Genomic DNA, 22,457 nt, shown 5'->3' with positions numbered 1-22,457 from the left:
CACATGCACTGCCTAAGATACTATGGCGTGACTAAAGTTAGGGGTGGCAACCTTAGGCTGCAATCCAAATAGGCCCATCATGTTTTCATCAGCAGTAAGCAATCTTATACTATCTGAGATACGTGCACCACAATCTCATGTAATTAACATACCTAGCAGGTCTACAATAAACAAGAAGTGGATGATAACAAAATGCACAACAATGTCGTCCGTCAAACACTACAGATAGCCCTAGGCCAAAAGCTACCAACACCACCTAACCAACTTCAAGGGCAAGCTAAAATTCTACCAGTGTCTAGATATAGATCTCATGATCATCATTGTAACGATGCCATCGCCTCCAATCTTTTTATGGCTGTGCTTCCCCTCCCTTGCCCCCTCCTCTATCTCAACATCTACATCAGTTGCATTTGCAACATGGAATTAGTTCAGAAAATAGTACTACCCATAAAATCCATTTTCGATATCCAAGAGTTGAGACCAGAATTCAATAGTTCATTACGTTAGGTTGCAATAAATAGACCAAATCAAAATTTTGTAATAATTCACAAAAGATAAGGCTGACCAAAGTCTCTCTGTACTGTTCTTGGAATTGATGGTTGAGACAGTCGCCTCGACTTACATTGAACAACACTGGACAGAGTTCAACACTTCCACGTGCATGTGTATGTGATAGGCAGATTATGAAAGCAACACTGAAGATATGTCTATGCTACTCTCCCATTGGACCTCCAGAAAAATGAGGGTTCACCTAAAAGGCTAAATAATTAAGAGTAGGATTCATCAAAGTGTCTTACTAGTATGCTCATTCTGAATATTATCAGAATAGCACTAATCAAATAGCAAGACAGAAATATGAAGCCTTGAATAGGCACATGCTTCCCAAACAAATCATGTAGTACAAGATAAACATCATAAGGTACCTTTGTTAGCACTGTCAACCATATTGTCTTCATCATCCTCCAAAATCTCATCATTATCATCATCATCACCACCTCCCATGTCTAGCTTATGCAAACATAAAGAGCAATGAGAAGCCTTGCTAACATTTACTTCATCAGTGGAGAAAGATTGTACCAAACCCATACCAAGCAGTTCATATCACCAAAGTCACCAACTGCGACATAGATAACTTGAGGTCAGTTCACCCTGAACAACATAGTAGGGTATATGACACAAACAAACACATGTTTGAACCACAGAACTTACATCCAGTGTCTTCATCATCCTCATATTGCCATTTATCCCAGTCAACCTTGAGGAACACAGGTGGCTTGGCTTCCTTCTTGAGCATCCTAGGCCACCACTTGCCCTCAGCTTTCTTGACAAGGTAGCATATAGTCCTTAGGGAAATAGCGGCTTGGCTCTCCTGCATGTAAATAAATAAATAACAACAATTAGCATGTAAAAAGTGCACCCAAGAAGATGACATTTGTCAGTAATTATAGACACCAACCTCAACACTGACATCATCAAAGAGCTCAAGGTCAAGCTCATACTGCATATCATTAGCAGGGTCCTTTGATGAGAAATTTAAATGGCCATCAGGCTTCAAGTTGAGCTTCACATCCTTTGCATCGGGCAGTTCAATCATCAAGTAAACCTTGTCTAGCCTCTACACCCACTTAGTGCTTGGGTGACAACTGCACTCAAAACAATGCCCATCATGATTTTGATCAAATCTCATTCTCATTTAAAATCATGAAAATCATCAATAAGAATATGGCTAGCCAATTAGTTGGCCAAAAATGGCAACTTTTGTGAGGTTGGCTAAACAAATGGTAGTCAACCAATCAGGGCGGCCCCTTGAACAAAAACCTAGGATATCACATATCGTAATAACTCGCATACTTGTGCCTAACTAAGAAATACAGTAACTCTTTTGTGCGGGAGAAAGAAATACAATAACTTACAAGGAGCAATGTCTAGACTCCCAAGTCCCAACTTCCAGACCCATGATCTAACTAATACTATATGACACACAAGACCATATGCAGAATCCTATAACCAAACTAAAATAGCAGCACTCCATCAATCAATCCCATCCCAGCCCGCTCAACTGGCGGCATGACCTCAACTGGCGGCATGACCACACATGAATCTGATCAAGAATAAGAGAGTGCGCAGTGCAAAGAAGGATCACGAGCGGTTATCATGTCATGTTTTACTGGAGGAAATTTCGGACGCACGAGTTATCGCTCCTACTGCGCGGGGATCTACACTTTATGGTTCAGAGTCGCGACTCTAGGAGGGGAAACGGAGGAAATGAGCAACAATGTTGCGGGCATAAAAGGAAGGGGGAGCGGCGGAGTTGAATGGGATAGGAAGCCAACGAGGGAAAAATCGTAAATAGGTTGGCTTAGCTACTTTGGAAAGGCTCTAGATCGTTCAATGTCCTTCGGGTTTCAACGAGACAAAAGAGCGCTGTTGCCCTCGCTGGGTTTCTAAAAAATATACCGACTCTGTTCTCAAATATAAGGTGTATTATTTTTTGAAAAGTCAAACCAAGATTAATTTACCTTTTAGAGAAATATATCAAAATTAATAATATCAAATCATATGATTACACTACTGCAGGATGCTGCTAACGCGACACTACGATCAGAGACCCATTTACGAAACTGTGTGCGATGCATTAATCGCAAACATCGATGTAATAAACCGTCAAAAAAGATGCAAAATGTTTGTGATGAAGGATACATCAAACACGGTTCAGATTTTAGTTGCGTGTGCGATGCGGGGCATATAGTTCAGTTTAATTAACTGTTTGCGATGAGGCAGAATAAAAGAAACGGGCAGCCAGATGAAGGTGTGTGCGATATACGGCATACAATTCACTCGGATGAACTGTTTGTGATAAGGCGGAACGACAGAAATGGGCAGCCAGATGAAGGTGTGTATGATATACGGCATACAGTTCACTCAGATGAACTGTTTGTGATTAGGCAACGCAAAAGAAACGGTCAGCCAGATCAAGGTGTGTGCGATATATGACATACGGTTCATTGCGATAAACTTTTTGTGTCGAGCCAAGAGAACAGAAACGTTTCACATAAACAAGATGTGTGTAATACAGGACAATAGGTGGCTAGTACACACATGACATTTCCACACACCAGAGTAAACTATTACATGCATAATTAACCAGGATAAACGATCATCATCTACTTCTTGTGCTAGCTCGATGTTCCTTCTATGCTAAGTTTTCATTAATTGATGGCGTTTTATGAACACACCACCGTTTCTCGCCATTTCCTCACCGGTTTCCCGCCACCCAGTGATATTGCGCACAAACCTAGGCGACGTGCGACGTAGGGAGGCAACACGCATAGCCTATAGCACATCCACCTTTTCCAAGCATGCCAACCCACCAAAGCGCCGCCTCTGCCATCAACCTCGTTGTCGAGGAAAATGAGAAGGCGTCAGGTCCATTGAGGCCGAGGCGCTCCCCGGCAACGCGATGGACGATGCCGTGATGCGCATCATCGCCAGGGCTGAGCAGACCCTCGGCGCATGGCGCTTCAGCGCCGCGGATCAAGATAGGCATGTCAGCGCCGAGAGGCTGCAGCTCGCCGCACAACAAAATCGATGGCGTGCCGCAGAGCAAGTAGGCGCGTCCGCGATGATAGGCTGCGGCTCGCCGCATGACGAGACCGTTGGAGGGCCGCAGAGCGAGAGGCGCGGCACACCGCACAACAAGAGCGGACCATCGGTGCTTACCTGCTTCGACAGGGCATCGCAGCTGGGTACACGTTCCGTCAGTACCCCCATTCCTCGTCAGGAGTGGGCAGATGCCCTGTGTGCTATACTTACACCAGAGGCCAACCGCGCCGTACTTGCACCGGACGCCCGCTGCGCCGTTCGTCTTGTCCGTGGCCCGCTCGATGCCAATGCACTGGTCGCTAGGCTCGACTGCCTCCTTGGCCCTGGTGTCCACCTGAGTGCAGTAGAGGGACATGGTCGTCGCATCCTCGAGTTGGTGATCTCCGATGAAATAGCCAACTTGGAGCTCGAGATCGTGCTCCAGATGTACCGCGAGCGTGTCGACCACTTGGATGAACGGCTGCACGAGTTCAGGCAGAGCCAAGAGCTACCGTAGGCAAGGGCTGCTGGATGCGTTTTATTTTGTTTAGTCGTTTTGACGTGGATCGCTATGTATTCACAACAATCATAATATTGCTCTGTTTATTGCTCTGTTTCAATGTGTGTACTCTATTTTTCGTTCTTATATGTTCTGTTTCAATGTATGTGCATATGATTTTCATTCTATATATCTGGATGATAACAGCTAGATACAAATTAGTATACAAAAATAGATAGAAAATGGAATTGATAATATATATATATATATTAATTATTCATTAGTCAATCCCTATATATATATATATATATATATAATATCATCACATATACGTGATGATACTTAATTACTAGGTAAAATGCATAAACTTGAAAACGAACAATACTAGAACTAATAATCCCTCCTGGGGCAGTATTTCGGCAACCCCTCGCCAGCAGCTCCCTGGTGCGCGGCGTCTTCCCAGCGCGGAGGCCTTACTCTGCCTCGCACCACTTGACATACCGATCTGCCTCTTGCTGGTGGACGAGCGCGAACGATCTGGCCATTTCATTGGGCGCCCAACAAAGCTCCTCGTCGGTGGCACGTTGGAGCTTATTGGCCCACCTCCACATAGCGATGAGGCGCCTAACGCCTTTGACCTTCCTTGCGAAGTACCCATCTCCGTACACCTTCTCTGCACGACGACGCGCCCGCCCCCAAAGCTTTGCCGCCTCCTTTTTCCAGGCGGCAACACGGGCTTCATAGGCCGCCTGGTACCTGGCTTCCTCATCCGCCATCTCCTTCTTGAACGCCACTTGCCTGACTTTCTCACCCGGCGCCAGCGACTTCCACAGACAAAGATTGTACTGGCCCCAAAATCAATCCAAAGTTTGGGGGTCCGGCGCAACCTCGTTCGGCGTTGTGTAGGGGTCCTCCTCATTGCTGCTCTTTGTTTGAGCGTCCTCGGGGGGGGGGGGCGACTCCTTGTCGGCACGTGGGCAGATCGGCGGCGCCATGGCAGAGATCTGAAAGAGAGAGATAGAGGGCGAGCAACGGGAGGATGTAGATGAGAATGCAGGCAGGACGACGTGAGCAAAGTAGTATGTATTGGTGGCCGGAATCTAGATCGACGGGAACAGTACACACGCCGGTAGCCGGAATTTACGAGTACCGTAGTTTGAATTACACACGATTCCCGCAGCAAAATCCTTGTGTGAACTTAATAGCTGACAGGTTCCAATACAAAACCGTGTCTGATTAATAACCCGCGCCACTCATCTTCCAAACCTCGAGGCACGAAATAGAGTGCCAATTGTGTGGGGGCCGGTTGTCTGGCCAGATCTTTACATTTTCTTTTTTAAACACCAGATGTTTACATCGTCTGATGATTTTTTAACTCGCACACAAGTACAAAAAATATGATTTTTTTCAAACGATTATGGTAAGCCATTGCATGTAGACGTAGTTAAAATTTGAATTACGGTCATTAAATGGCTAGAAAATCACTTAAATGTCTTTAAAAGGTTAAATGACCCCTAGAATTTTCCAAATTTTCACATGACAGTTGTATTAGTGCACGTTAAATGTAGAAAAAAATTTGAAGGCCATAAGAGGAAGCTATCTCATGTTCGTCATCAAACATACATTGTTCCCTCTTGGAAACACGATCCTTCTAGTGTGTTGCTATGGTTTGTGAGGAGTGTGTGTCCAAACTTTCATCAAACATGCCAATTTTTTACCACATCATCTTGGTGGCATAAGCAAGGTTTCATGTTTTTTTGATCATTTTTTAATTTTTTGGAATTAAAATGCCATGGCACTCCATGCATGTGTCCATGCCGTGACACCAATATGTTTGAAAATTCCTTCTAATTTGCTGCACATGAAATTAACTCGCACACAAGTACACACATATGAATTTTCAAACCGTCATGGTTAGCTATTGCATGTAGATGTAGTTCAAATTTGAATTACGGTCATTAAGTGGCTAAAAAATCACTTAAATGTCTTTGAAAGGTCAAATGACCCCTAGAATTTTCCAAATTTTTACATGACAGTTGTATTAGTGCACGTTAAATGTAGAATTTTTCAGGAAGCTATCTCCCGTTCGTCATCAAACATGCATTGTTTCCTCTCGGAACCACGAGCCTTGTAGTGAGTTGCTCCGGTTTGTGAGGGGTGTGTGTCCAAACTTTCGTCAAACATGCCAATTTTTTTACCGCATCATCTTGGTGGCATGACATTACATCAAGCAAGGTTTCATGTGTTTCTGATCTTTTTTTAATTTCTTTTTGGAATTTAAATGCCATGGCACTCCATGCATGCATGTGTCCAGGGCATGGGACCAATATGTTTGAAATTTCCTTCCAATTTACTACACATGGAATTAACACGCACACAATTACACAAATATGATTTTTCAAACCGTTAGGGTAAGCCGTTGCATGTAGATGTAGTTTTGGATTACGGTCATTAAATGGCTAGAAAATCACTTAAATGTCATAAAAAGGTCAAATGACCCCTGAAATTTTCCAAATTTTGACATGACAGTTGTATTAGTGCATGTTAACTTTAGAATTTTTTTGAAGCCCGTAAGAAGAAGTTATCCCCTGTTCATCATCAAACATGCATTATTCCCTCTCGGAACTACGAGCCTTCTAGTGAGTTGCTCTAGTTTGTGAGGGGTGTGTGTCCAAACTTCTGTCAAACATGCCAATTTTTTACCACATCATCTTGGTGGCATGACATTACATCAAGCAAGGTTTCATGTGTTTCTGATCTTTTTTTAATTTTTTGGAATTTAAGTGCCATGGCACTCCATGCATGTGTCCAGGGCGTGAGACCAATATGTTTGAAATTTCCTTCCAATTTACTGCACGTGGAATTAATTCGCACACAAGTACACAAATATGATTTTTCAAACCGTTATGGTTAGGCGTTGCATGTAGATGTAGTCCAAATTTGGATTGCGGTCATTAAATTGCTAGAAAATCACTTAAATGCACTAAAAAGGTTAAACAACCCCTTAAAATTTCCAAATTTTGACATGATAGTTGTATTAGTGCACGTTAATTGTAGAATTTTTTTGAAGCCCGCAAGAGAAAGCTATCACTGGTTCGCCATCAAACATGCATTGTTTCCTCTCGGAACCACGAGCCTTCTAGTGAGTTGCTTCAGTTTGTGAGGGGTGTGTGTCCAAACTTTCGTCAAACATGCCAAATTTTTTACCACATCATCTTGGTGGCATGACATTACATCAAGCAAGGTTTCATGTGTTTTTGATCTTTTTTTAATTTTTGGAATTTAAATGCCATGGCACTCCATGCTTAATTGTGTCATATCCGTTAGACCAATATGTTTGAAAATTCGTTCCAATTTACTGCACATGGAATTAACTCGCTAGAATTCGTTCAAATTTTAATTACAATCATTAAATGATTAGAAAATCACTTAAATGTCTTTAAAAGGTCAAATGACACCTGGAATTTTCCAAATTCTCACATGACAGTTGTATTAGTACTACATGTTTATTATTCATGCTAGAATTGTATTAACCGGAAACTTGATACATGTGTGAATACATAGACAAACCACCGTGTCCCTAGTAAGCCTCTACTAGACTAGCTCGTTAATCAAAGATGGTTAAGTTTCCAAACCATACACATGTGTTGTCATTTGATGAACGGGATCACATCATTAGGAGAATGATGTGATGGACAAGACCCATCCGTTAGCTTAGCATGTTGATCGTTCAGTTTTATTGCTATTGCTTTCTTCATGTCAAATACATATTCCGTCGACTATGAGATTATGCATCTCCCGGATACCAGAGGAATACCTAGTGTTCTATCAAACGTCACAACGTAACTGGGTGATTATAAAGATGCTCTACATGTATCTCCGAAGGTGTTTGTTGGGTTGGCATAGATCGAGATTAGGATTTGTCACTCCGAGTATCGGAGAGGTATCTCTGGGCCCTCTCGGTAATACACATCATAAGAAGCCTTGGAAGCAATGTGACTAATGAGTTAGTCGCAGTATGATGTATTATGAAACCAGTGAAGAGACTTGCAGGTAACGAGATTGAACTAGGTATGAAGATACCAACAATCGAATCTCAGGCAAGTAACATACCGATGACAAAGGGAATAATGTATGTTGTCATAAGGTTCGACCGATAAAGATCTTTGCAGAATATGTAGGAGCCAATATGGGCATCCAGGTTCCGCTATTGGTTATTGACCAGAGAGATGTCTCGGTCATGTCTACATAGTTCTCGAACCCATAGGGTCCGCACGCTTAACGTTCATTGACGATATAGTATTATATAAGTTACGTTTGTTGGTGAACGAATGTTGTTCGGAGTCCCGGATATGATCACGGACATGATGAGGAGCTCTGGAATGGTCCGGAGGTAAAGATTGATATATGGGACAATAGTGTTCGGTCTCCGGAAAGGTTCTAGAATTCACCAGAAGGGGTTCCGGATGTTTCCCGAAATGTTTGGGTATGAGAACACTTTATTTGGGCCAAAGGGGAAAGCTCACGAGAATTTTGGAAAGCGAAAAAGGAAGTTTTGCAGAGTCTAGGGGCCAGATGCCAGGGTCCCTGGCGTCTGGGCCCAAACGCCGGGAACCCTGGCGTCTGGTCTTGGAGTCCGAGAAGGACTCTTGCCTTTCAGACAAAACCGACTTTGAGGAGGCTCTTACTCTAAGTTTTGACCCCAAGGGTCAACATATAAATAGAGGGGTAGGGCTAGCACCTAAGACACTTCAAGATTCACCAAGCCATGTGTCAGCAACCCTGTCCCCTCTAGTTTATCCTCCATCTAGTTTCTGTAGTGCTTGACGAAGTCCTGCGGAGATTGTTCTTCATCACGAACCGTCATCACGTTGTCGTGCTACCGGAACTCATCTACTACTTCGCCCATCTTGCTGGATCAAGAAGGCGAGGACGTCATCGAGCTAAACATGTGCTGGATGCGGAGGTGCCGTACGTTCGATACTTGATCGGGACGGATCGTGAAGGTGTACGACTACATCAACCGCGTTGATAAACGCTTCTGCTTTGCGATCTTCAAGGGTATGAAGATGCTCTCCCCCTCTCATTGCTATGCATCTCCTAGATAGATCTTGCGTGAGCGTATGATTTTTTTTGAAATTGCATGCTACGTTTCCCAACAGTGGTATCAAAGCCAGGTCTATGTGTAGATGATATGCACGATTAGAACACAAAGAGTTGTGGGTGGTGATCGTCATACTGCTTACCACCAACGTCTTATTTTGATTCGGTGGTATTGTTGGATGAAGCGGCCCGGACCAACCTTACATGACCACATTCATGAGTCCGGTTCCACCGACACACATGCAACTAATTTTGCATAAAGGTGGCTCGCGGGCGTCTATTTCTCCAACTTTAGTTGAATCGAATTTGACTGCGGCCGATCCTTGTTGAAGGTTAAAACAACAAACTTGATAAATCACCTTTGTGGTTTTGATGCGTAGGTAAGAACGGTTCTTGCTAGAAGCCCGTAGAAGCCACGTAAAACATGCAACAACAAAGTAGAGGACATCTAACTTGTTTTTGCAGGGCATGTTGTGATGTGATATGGTGAAGACATGATGTGATATACGTTATTGTATGAGATGATCATGTTTTGTAAAAGTTATATGCAACTGGCAGGAGCCTTATGGTTGTCGCTTTATTGTATGAAATGCAAACGCCATGTAATTGCTTTACTTTATCACTATGCGTTAGTGGTAGTTGTAGAAGCAATAGTTGACAAGACAACCACGACGCAACGATGGAGATCAAGGTGTCGAGCCAGTGACGATGGAGATCATGATGATGCGTTGGAGATGGAGATCAAAAGCACGAGATGATGATGGCCATATCATGTCACATATTTTGATTGCATGTGATGTTTATCTTTTATGCATCTTATTTTGCTTAGTATGGCAGTAGCATTATAAGATGATCCCTTACTAAAATTTTAAGGTATAAGTGTTCTCCCTGAGTATGCACCGTTGCGATAGTTCGTCGTGCTGAGATACCACGTGATGATCGGGTATGATAGGCTCTATGTTCACACACAACAGGTGCAAGACAGTTTTGCACATGCGGAATACTCGGGTTAAACTTGACGAGCCTAGCATGTACAGACATGGCCGAGGAACACTGATACCGAAAGGTCGAACGTGAATCATATAGTAGATATGATCAACATAGAGATGTTCACCAGTGAAGACTACTCCATCTCATGTGATGATCAGACATGGTTTAGTTGATTTGGATCACGTAATCATTTAGATGACTTGAGGGATGTCTATCTAAGTGGGAGTTCTTAAGTAATATGATTAAATGAACTTAATTTATCACGAACTTAGTCCTGATAGTTTTTGCATATCTATATTGTAGATCAATGGCCCGTGCTACCGTTCCCTTGAATTTTAATGCATTCCTAGAGAAAGCTAAGGTGAAAGATGATGGTAGCAACTACACAGGCTGGGTCCATAACTTGAGGATTATCCTCATTCCTGCACAGAAAAATTATGTCCTTGATGCACCGGTAGGTGTGCCATCCCCTCCAGCAACTATAGACGTTGTGAACGCCTGGCAGTCGCGTGTTGATGACTACTCGATAGTTTAGTGTGCCATGCTTTATGGCTTATAATTGGGACTTCAAAGACGTTTTGAACATCATGGACCATATGAGATGTTCCAGGAATTGAAGTTAATATTTCAAGAAAATGCACGAGTTGAGATATATGAAGTCTCCAACAAGTTCTATATCTGAAGATGGAGGAGAACAATTTTGTCAGTGAATACATACTCAAAATGTCTGTGTATCATAACCACTTGACTCAGCTGGGAGTTAATCTTCTAGATGATAGTGTTATTGACAAAGTTTTTCAATCACTGCTACCAAGCTACAAAGGCTTCGTGATGAACTATATTATGCAAGTGATGGATAAGACAATTTCTGAGCTCTTTGCTATGCTCAAAGCTGCGGAGGTAGAAATCAAGAAGGGACATCAAGTGTTGATTGTTAACAAGACCACTAGTTTCAAGAAAAAGGGCAAGGGAAAGAAGGGGAACTTCAAGAAGAATGGCAAGCAAATTGCCACTCCCTAGAAGAAACCCAAGTTTGGATCCAAGCCTGAAACTGAGTGCTTCTACTGCAAAGGGATTGGTCACTGGAAGTGGAACTGCCCCAAGTATTTGGCGGATAAGAAGGATGGCAAGGTGAACAAAGGTACATGTGATATACATATTATTGATGTGTACCTTACTAATGCTCATAGTAGTGCCTGGGTATTTGATATTCGTTCGGTTGCTCATATTTGTAACTCGAAACAAGGGCTACGGATTAAACAAAGATTGGTGAAGGACGAGGTGACGATGCGCGTCAGGAATGGTTCCAAGGTCGATGTGATCGCCGTTGGCATACTACCTCTACATCTACCTTTGGGATTAGTTTTAGACCTGAATAATTGTTGTTTGGTGACAGCGTTGAGCATGAACATTATATCTGGATCTTGTTTGATGCGAGACGGTTATTCATTTAAATCAGAGAATAATAGTTGTTCTATTTATATGAGTAATATCTTTTATGGTCAGGCACCCTTGAAGAGTGGTCTATTTTTATTGAATCTTGATTGTGGTGATACACATATTCATAACATTGATGCCAAAAGATGCAAAGTTGATAATGATAGTGCAACATATTTTTGGCACTGCCGTTTAGGTCATATTGGTGTAAAGGTCATGAAGAAACTCCATGTAGATGGGCTTTTGGAATCACTTGATTATGAATCATTTGATGGTTGCGAACCATGCCTCATGGACAAGATGACTAAAACGCTAGTCTCCGGAACAATAGAGCAAGCACCAGACTTATTGGAAATAATACATACTGATGTATGCAGTCCGATGAGTGTTGAGGCTCGCGGCGGGTATTGATAACCCACAAGTATAGGGGATCGCAACAGTTTTCGAGGGTAGAGTATTCAACCCAAATTTATAGATTCGACACAAGGGGAGCCAAAGAATATTTGAAGGTATTAGCAGCTGAGTTGTCAATTCAACCACACCTGGAGATTAATTTCCTGCAGCAAAGTGATCAGTAGCAAAGTAGTATGATAGTTTTGATAATAGTAGTAGCAGTAACGGTAACGGTAACAGTGATAGCAATAGTTTTGTAGCAAGTTTAACAGTGATGATAGCAGTAGTAACTTAGCAAGAACAATATAGGATAAATTTGTAGGCATTGGATCGGTGACTTGTTGGATGATATTCATCATGAGATAGTTATAACCTAGCGCGATACGACACTAGCTCTAGTTCATCGATACAATGTAGGCATGTATTCCGTAAATAGTCATACATACTTATGGAAAGAACTTGCATGACATCTTTTGTCCTACCCTCCCATGGTAGCGGGGTCCATATTGGAAACTAAGGTATATTAAGGCCTCCTTTTGATAGAGAATCGGAACAAAGCATTAACACATAGGGAATACATGAACTCCTCAAACTACGGTCATCACCCGGAGTGGGCCCGGCTATTGTCACTCCGGGGTTGCCGGATCATAACACGTAGTAGGTGACTATAACTTACAAGATCGGATCTAGAACATGGATATAATGGTGATAACATAAACGGTTTAGATCTGAAATCATGGCACCTGGGCCCAAAGTAACAAGCATTAAGCATGGCAAAGTCATAGCAACACCATGGTAGTTGTAACGCCCTCGATGCGGCTATATCTCCCACGTGTCGAAGCACGACTCAGAGGCATAACCGCATTGAAAGCAATGTCGCAAGTGAGGCAATCTTCGCAAACAACCCATGTAATACATAAGGGAAAAGAGATACATAGTTGGCTTACAATCGCCACTTCACACAATACATGAATAAAGCATTACATCATCAGGTACAAACAAGGTCCGACTATGGAACCAAAATAAAAGAAGAACCCCAAAAGCGACAAAGGTCCCCGATCGACCCCAACTTGGCTCCACTACTGATCAACTAGAACGAAACAACACAAAGGACAAGATCTTCATCGAGCTCCTCCTGAGCTTGGTTGCGTCACCTGGAATGGCATCATCGGCACCTGCAAGCTGGTTTTGGAAGTATCTGTGAGCCACGGGGACTCAGCAATCTCGCACCCTCGCGATCAAGACTATTTAAGCTTAAGAGTAAGGTAAGGTATGAGGTGGAGCTGCAGCAAGCGACTAGCATATATGGTGACTAACATACGCAAAAGAGAGCGAGAAGAGAAGGCAAAGCACGATCGATAAACTATGATCAAGAAGTGATCCTAAAACAACCAACGTCAAGCATAACTCCAACACCATGTTCACTTCCCGGACTCCGCCGGAAAGAGACCATCACGGTAACGCACGCTGTTGATTCATTTTAATTAAGGTCAAGTTTAGGTTTTCTACAACCGGACATTAACAAATTCCCATCTGCCCATAACCGCGGGCACGGCTTTCGAAAGTTCAAAACCCTGGAGGGGTGTCCCAACTTAGCCCATCACAAGCTCTCATGGTCAACGAAGGAATAAACCTCCTCCCGAGACATTCCGATCAGACTCGGTATCCCAGTTCTACAAGACATTTCGACAGGGTAAAACTAAACCAGCAACACCGCCCGAATGTGCCGACAAATCCTGATAGGAGCTGCACATATCTCGTTCTCAGGGCACACTCAGATTGTCTTAGGTACGGGTAGGCCAGCCCAGAGTTGCCCCTGGTGGCCACCGGCAGCTGACAGGTTGGACCAACACTCAGAGGAGCACTGGCCCGGAGGGGGGGGGGGGTAAAATAATGATGACCCTCAGGAGCGCGACTCCCAAGGGAAAGGAAAAGGCTAGGTGGCAAATGGTAAAACCAATGTTGGGCATTGCTTGAGGAGATTTACTTAAGGTGAACTGTCAAGGGGTTCCCATTATTACCCAACCGCGTAAGGAACGCAAAATCTGGGAACATAAAACCGATATGACGAAAACTAGGGCGGCAAGAGTGGAACAAAACACCAGGCATAAGGCCGAGCCTTCCACCCTTTACCAAGTATATAGATGCATTAATTAAATAAGATATATTGTGATATCCCAACTAGTAACATGTTCCAACAAGGAACAACATCTCCATGTTCCAACAAGGAACAAACTTCAATCTTCACCTGCAACTAACAACGCTATAAGAGGGGCTGAGCAAAGCGGTAACATAGCCAAACAACGGTTTGCTAGGACAAGGTGGGTTAGAGGCTTGGTTAAACAATATGGGTGGCATGATAAGCAAGTGGTAGGTATCGCAGCATAGGCATAGCAAAAGAGCGAGCATCTAGCAAAGCAAAGATAGTAGTGATTTCGAGGGTATGATCATCTTGCCTGAAATCCCGCAAGGAAGAAGAACGAGTCCATGAAGAAGACAAACGGACGTAGTTGAACGGATCCTCACAAACGCGACGTTACTGGAACCACCCCGAAGAAGCAAACACCGGAAAGAAGCACACAACATAGTAAACAACCAACACCTGAACATGGTATGATATGCGGGATGCGGTATGCGATGCATATGCATGATGTGACAAGGAATGCATGAACCTGGCCTCAACTTGGAAATCCAAGTGTGCCACTGGAAAGATGAGATGAAATCGCTTGAAAACGATATAAAGATCACCGGAATCGGAGTTACGGTTTGGAAATGGCAAGCAATTCAAATATGGCACCGATCTGCGATATACAGCAAGTAGCCATCTAAATGCAACAAGATGAACATGCTACAGCACCCAAACATGGCATCAAAATACATGGCAGGGATCCATTCATGATGCTTAACAAAAGTCTAGCACTGAGCTACGGCCAATTCATCCAGTAACAGTTTCAAACAAGCATGGCAAAAATGCAAATGGTAAACAGATCTCAAACTTGGTGAAATTAACACAAGCCTGGAATTTCAGATCAGATAGCACTCTTCGGAGCATGAAAACTATATGCTACAGGACCTAAACATGGCAAAGTAAAGCATGCCATGGAACTACTCAAAGAGCTTAACAAAAGTCCCTTAGTGATCTTGAGCCAAAAGGGATCCTAAAATACAATTGCAAGCATGTGAACATGGCAAAAACATAATCAGATCACAGACTTAGTGAAAAAAACTGGAGCATGCAAATCAGATATCAAGTAGGCATGTTTACGAGCTCGATGCACTCACTACAGAGCAAGTCATGACCATCTAAGCATACACCCATCAAGAATACACAAAATGCAAGCTAGACATGGCAAGAACAATAACATAGCATGCACTGATCAACTACAACATCCTCGGCAGAATCGCTAACAAGTAGACAATCTGCCCAGATTCACGAAGTAGCAAAAGTAGAGCTCGATTGACTCAAGCTAGGGTGCTCCATAATTGCGAAAAGACATGGATGGATAGAGCACTACGAGATTAACAAAACATCCTTACTGATCATCCTCAAAAGAGGCACGGATCACTAGGAAACAACATGAACATAAGGCAATATGAGATAAACTGCTCAAGGACTTAGTGGAAATACTAATTCCCTGAAATCAGCATTACCAAGTGCCTCACTTTGCAAGCTTGTGCTAGTCACCACACACATCACAAAAATACATGGGTTGCACCTCTGGAAAGATGACAAAACCCTTAACAAAACATATGTAGAGATCATGGGCATATCATGCACACAATAATCATGGCAAAAATGACAAATATCTAAATAGAGCAGTAGATCTGACAATTATCTCAAGTAGCCCTCTTCTAACAGCATTTAGGGCATCAAGATGAACTCAAATGAAAATGATGCAATGGAATGAAATGATGTACTCTCTGAGATGAACATTTTGATATGCTATATGCATGAATCGGAGCTACGGATGATGAGATACAATGCGATGAAGATGCTCAAAATTTACTGGGACTTGCAACCTCGAAAGAAAGTCAACGGGATCTCGATCCAGATCGTGCGCGGAAACCGAGGTCGTCGGAGACTTCGCCGGAATAGTGCTTGGGGCGCCGGAGTTGAGGGGGGAGTACGCCAGAGCTGGAGCTGTTGAGGTGGCCGGAGAGGAAGTACGCCGGCGAGGAGCGACGCGATGAGGCGCGACTACCGGCGGCATGGGGCGGCGGCGTAGCGAGGAGGGTGCTAGGTGGCGGAGCTCGGCCGGCGAGGGAGACGCCGGCGCGGCCGGGTCCGGCGAGTTGCTCAGCCGCGCGGGGATGCGAGCGATGCGTGGAGCCGCGGTGGAGCGGGCGGTGCACAGCGACCCGCTGGCGGCGGCGGCGGCAACCGGGCCTGCCCGGGTCGGATCTGGGCCCCGCGGGCCGCGTGGTGAGAGGGCGCGGGGAGGCCAGGTGGCGGGCACCGGTTGGTCTGGAGTAGCGGCGGAGATGATGTGGCGCGACGCTATTGGGCAGAGTGAGGTGGCGGCGGCGCGGCGGACATGTCCGGCGGCGAGGATTTTTGTCCGGTGGCGCGAGGTAGGGGAAGGCTAGGGTTAGACCGCAAATTTCGGAGGGGATCACTTATTTATAGGTAGAGGGAGCTAGGAGAGTCCAAATGAGGTGCGGTTTTCGGCCACGCGATCGTGATCGAACGCTCTAGATGATGGAGAGGGTTTAGGTGGGTTTTGGGCCAAAATGGAAGGGTGTTGGGCTGCAACACACACGAGGCCTTTTCGGTCCCTCGGTTAACCGTTGGAGCATCAAACGAAGTCCAAATGACACGAAACTTGACAGGCGGTCTACCGGTTGTAAACCAAGGCCGCTTGGCAAGTCTCGGTCCAATCCGGAAATGTTTAATCCCCACACATGAAATAAAGGTAGAAATGACCACCGGAAGAGAACGAATCGCCAGAATGCAAAACGGACAACGGGGAAAATGCTCGGATGCATGAGACGAACATGTATGCAAATGAAATGCACATGATGACATTATATGCAATGCATGACACGCAAGCAATGACAAGGCAACAACAGCGACTAACTGGATGACACCTGGCACATCGGTCTCGGGGCGTTACAGTAGTTCTGCTAAAAATAGCGTCAGTCCGGGGTTAGTTTCATTCAAATCATGTAAATTAGAGTCCAAAACAAGAGGAAAAGTGTTAGGAAAAGTAGATATGTTGGAGATGTATCAACTCCCCCAACCTTAAACCTTTGCTTGTCCTCAAGCAATTCAGTTGATAAACTGAAAGTGAAAAAGAAAAACTTTTACGAACTCTTTTGCTCTTATTTGCATAAATAAGCTTAAACAACACCCAGATTTTCAGCCAACATTATAACTAACCCTGCCGAGAATAACTCTTAAAGATTATATTAACTCATATCAATGACATAATCAGCTAGCGAGCAATAATAAGACATCTCAAATGGCAAAGCGTTGTCAAAACAACCATGATATAATATGACAATACTGGTATCTCGCTAGCCCTTTCTAAGACCGCAAAACATAAATGCAGAGCACCTCCAAAGTTCAAGCAGCGACTAAACATTGTAATTCATGGTAGAAAATATCCAGTCGTGATGCACCCAACATTAGCTACACACAATGCATAAGTCATGACAGCTGTGCTCTCAGGTTCTAGTGCTTGTTTTAGAAGGTAAATAGATAGCCCCTTCGCAGAGGGAAGCAGTGATTTGCAGAGTGCCAGAGCTCAAGTTTTTAAAACAGAGATAAATGATATTTTGAGACATGCACTCTTCTCATTTACTTCATGACTATCAGTTATCAATATCTCCCATGCTAAACAAGCTAGTGGCGGTTCCGAAGCGATAAAAAGTAAAGGTTTTGACTCCATTGGGAGTTTTTGTTTGATTATTCGAGCGATTAACTCTTTTTATATTTTACAGTTTAGGACTGGGCATCCCCATTACCGCCCTTTTCTCGTGCGATGGCGAGTGAATAAACGCTCGACCTGAGAATAATCCGCTTAGCATGGAAGATACCGACTACCTCCTGTCGTTCCATGAACGATCCAGGCACACAAAACGAATATTTTTTACAAGTTTTTAGAGGTGGCACATGAAAATTTACTTAGGACGGCAGGGTAATACCGCATATAGGTAGATATGGTGGACTCATTTGGAATAACTTTCGGTTCAGGCTTTTTGATGTACAAGCAGAATCTCCACTTAGTACAGGCAAAGGCTAGCAATTAGGTTGAGAAGCGGCCAACTAGAGAGCAACAACGATCATAATCATGCATTATGCGTAAGTAACATTAGACACTAGCATGAGTAGGATATGAGCACCATGAACAAAAATATCATAGAGGCTATGTTGGTTTTGATTCAACTACATGCATGAACATGTGCCAAGTCAAGCCACTCAAACATTCAGAGGAGGATACCATATCATCATACTACATCACAATCATTTTAACACAATGTTGATATCCAAGATAAATCATTATCCACTCCTAGCTACTTATGCATGGCATGAGAAACTATAATCTCTAATTGTCATTGCAAACATGTTTAATCATAATGGGCTGAATCATGGATACTAGGTTAAACATATTTACACAAACAGAACAAGTCGAGTTCATACCAGTTTCTCTCTGCCATGGCCAAATTCATCGAATATCTTCATTATTGCCTTTCACTTGCACGACTGAATGATACGAAAATAATAATAGTGCAAGAGTGCCCTGGACTAAGCTGGAATCTAAAAACATTTTATTCAACCAGAGAAGACAAGGTAAAATGGGCTCTTTATTAGGTCAAGAGTTATTCATATGAGAGCCACTCAACATTTTCATCGTGGTCTTCTCCTCAGCAAGACTCGAATAAAAGGAAAAGAAATTCAGAGAAATACACTAAAATATTTTTGGAGTTTTTGGTTTTTCTTGAACAAGCAAATAAAAGGGAAAAGCAAAAACGAGAAAAACTATTTAAACGGGAAAGTTCCCAACAAGCAAAAGAAGAAGGAAATCTTTTTGGATTTTCTTTTTAATACTACAACTAAGCATGCATAGAAAGTAAACTAGGTACAACTAAGTTTTTTGGTTTTCTAAAGTTTTTCAAACACACAAGAAGAAAGCAAGAAAAATAAAATTCTAACATGGATGATACAATGAGAAAGTGTGAACACCGACAAGATGAATACGTGAGCATGAATGTAATGTCGGTGAGAACACGTACTCCCCCAAGCTTAGGCTTTTGGCCTAACTTGCTAGTCGATCAGTAATCTGGATAGTAGTTCGCGTGGTAGCTCACGAAGGCTCTTGGTGCTGATGCCTCAGCCCACTGTGCTGCCTCCACTGCTGCGTTGTGAGCTCGGGCCTCGCTCTCAAGAACAAAATATCTTCCTTTGTTGTGATAATTAACAAGAGCAGGCGCAGGCAAATATGTGTGCACAACAGATGTTTGGTTAAACAACAGATTATAAGTGAAATTATCAACCTTTCCCTTGAGAATCTTATGATCTTTTAGGGTGGCAAAATCTAAATACTGCATGGGTAGGATATGATCAAAGGGAAAAGGTGCAACACCCAGCCCTCGTGCTAAACGTGTGGCATATATTCCACCACAGAAATAGCCCATGTTAGCGTTGTGCTGAAGTCTGTGTGCAACAATCACTCCAAGGTTATAATTCCTTTCACCAGTGAGAGCGGTGTGCATGAGGCTCAAGTCTAGAGCACAAAGTGTACTACAGTCTTGCTTGCCTACTATGCATTTCGCATTAAATAATGGAAAGTACTGAATTGCGGGAAAATGAATGCTCTTTATTCTACCTTGTGTCACTCCCCTCGTCTCACCGTAACAAAGACTAGACAAGAATGTTTGATACTTAGCCCTTGGCGGTTTGTCAAGTGAACCCCAGAACGGGAGTTTGCAGTGGTAAGCAAAATTCTCTAGTGATATGGTAAATGGGTTATCATAAATCATAAACGACACCCTAGACTCACGGGGATGGAATTTAAACCCTTTGACAAATGATTTAGTGAGAAGGTGGCATTGTTCACACTTATTTGAAATGTAGGGACCGAGACTGACATTGTGAACATATTGCTCAAATTCCTATTTAATACCCACATGCACCATATACTCATCGCAAGGCCATAAGCATGTTTTGGTGGCGGCATCTCAAGTGGAGCTTTCACTTGGTTCAACATATGGCCGGCGAGCGGAGATGTCACTAGAAGATGCCCCCGAGGATCGCCTCCTCGAAGAACTCCTTCCAAACAAGTTCATCATGTTCGCGTACAATTTTCTGAAATTTTTTGGGTGACGAAGATTTGTCAACAAAACTTTATAAGATTGATAGCAAGTACTCATAGTGATAGATAGAGGCCAAAGCAAGCATTCAAACTACTTAGAACACTAAGAATTCAACATGCAAGCTCATCTACAACATCACCAAGAGTAGCTAATTATTCAAAATATAAACCATTAAAACAAAAACTAATTGGACAAACGGTGGAGTCACATACCAAGCAACAATCCCCCGAAGGAGTTTCGGAAATGGAGCTTCGAGCAAAGAGATCGAAATCCGCGGGTTTGAGAGCAAGAACACGGGAGAGAGAGAGCAATGGAGATTTTTTTTCTGGAGATAGGTGATGATGTGGTATCAAGAGATAAGTGAGGGGGTGTGACGCCCCGAGTACGATGCGCCAGGTGTCTTCCATTTATTCTTCGTCGTTGCCATGTCATTTGCTTGCGTGTTGCACTTTGACATGTCATCATGTGCATTTCATCTGGATGTTTTTCAAAACTTGCATCCGGTCACTTTCTCCATTGTCTGTTTCAGAATCCGACACTCTCACATGCACCCATTGCACCTCTCAGATCTCGTCTCGTGAGCGGGATAAAAGCGTTCTCGGAATGGGCCAGGATTTGTCGAGTGGCTTTGGTATATCATCGGTAGACCGCCTGTCAAATTTCGTTCCATTTGGAGGTCGCTTGATGCCCCAACGGTTAACCACGTTAACCGCTGGACCCCTTTCTCCTTGCATAGCAGCACCCCTTCACAATGGCCCTCTAGCCCATCTAAACCCCCTCCATGCTCTTCACCGTTGGGTCACGATCGTGTGGGCAAAAACCGCACATCAATAGCCCTCTCCTAGATCCCAGAATCTATAAAACCCCCTCTCCCCCGAAATTTTAGGCAAACCCTAGTCTTCCTCCTCCTCCCGCCGTCGGACGCGTTCGCCCGCCACCGGACATGTCCGCGCCGCCTCCCTCGTCCAATCCGGCGCAGCCATGTCATCTCCCGCCAAGCCCAGATCCGGCTCGCGCCGGGCCGAACCGGGCCCGACGGTGCCCCGCACCTCCGCCGCCCTCTTGCCGCTGCCTCGCCGGCCTCCCGCGCCGCCGCATCGCCGCGCGCCCCGCCGCCACCGTCCGTTCTCCGGAGGTAGCCCGCAACGCTCGCGCCTTGCTCCTCCGCGCCGCCCTGTTGCTCCTCCGCCACACACGTCGCCCCGTGCCTCCTCGCCGGATCGCCGCGCCTCCCCGCTGGCCGCGTCGCGCCGCCCGCCACCAACCTCGCCCGACCGCCACTCCTCCGGCCCGCCTCCGGCCAGATCCGGCAGGGAGCAGGCCAGATCCGCCCTCTCCCGCTCCTCCCGCGTGGTCCCCTTCACCCAGCTCGCCACCTCACCGCTGAGCACGCCGCCAGACTCGTTGCCATCGCCGAATCCCGCCGCCGGGATGCCACCGACCCGAGACGGGCTCATCCCGCGAATCAAACCCCCTATACCTGGATCTGCTCGTCCCCGAACCGCCCGATCCCCTTTTTCGCGCTCGGTAATTTCTGCTAAGTCCCTAGTTTCCAATATCATGTATGCATGTTGTGTGGGTCCTAACTTTGTGCATGTGTGTCCAAATTGAGTGTATGTTATGTCTAAATGTTCATCTCTGAGTGCTCTACAAGTTGGTGTAGTTTGCATGCATTTTACTGTTCATATTGATGCCTTAATCATTGTTGCAAAAGTTCTAAATGTTATAATCTGCTGGAAGTTATCATAACTTGCCGATTTGTCTTTTTCATAGCATTTTGTGTGTTTGTCTTTGGAGCATCATGCCAACATGCTTTAAGAGCTTCTTCATGCCATCTTTACAGTGGTGCAATCCATGTATTTTTACGTGCCTTGTGGTGACTAGCACAAGCATGCAAAGCATGCAAAGTAGGCTACTTGCTGTTGCTGGTTTTAGTGACTTAGTGTTTTCTGCTAAGTCTGAACCTGCTATAATATGTTGCTATGTTAACTTGATGCTACTAGTGAATCCATGCATAATCTGGAGATGCTTAGTAAGGATGTTTTGTAGATCTTGTTATGCTCTATACATCCATGCCCTTGTTTGCAATTATGGCCTGCTGTAGATTGTCATTACCATGCTCTCAAATTGCTAAATA

At 44.2% G+C, this 22,457-nt stretch overlaps 1 pseudogene; it reads right to left on the bottom strand.

Annotated features, from left to right (window-relative positions):
- Positions 1–805: 805 nt before the first annotated feature.
- Positions 806–21,777, bottom strand: LOC123083800 (co-chaperone protein p23-1-like; annotated as a pseudogene).
- Positions 21,778–22,457: the final 680 nt, after the last annotated feature.

This window comes from Triticum aestivum, chromosome 4A, assembly GCF_018294505.1.
Source record: "Triticum aestivum cultivar Chinese Spring chromosome 4A, IWGSC CS RefSeq v2.1, whole genome shotgun sequence".
NCBI lineage: Eukaryota > Viridiplantae > Streptophyta > Magnoliopsida > Poales > Poaceae > Triticum > Triticum aestivum.
Note: the sequence above shows the minus strand (reverse complement) of the source record. Positions and strands in the feature narration are given on the sequence as shown.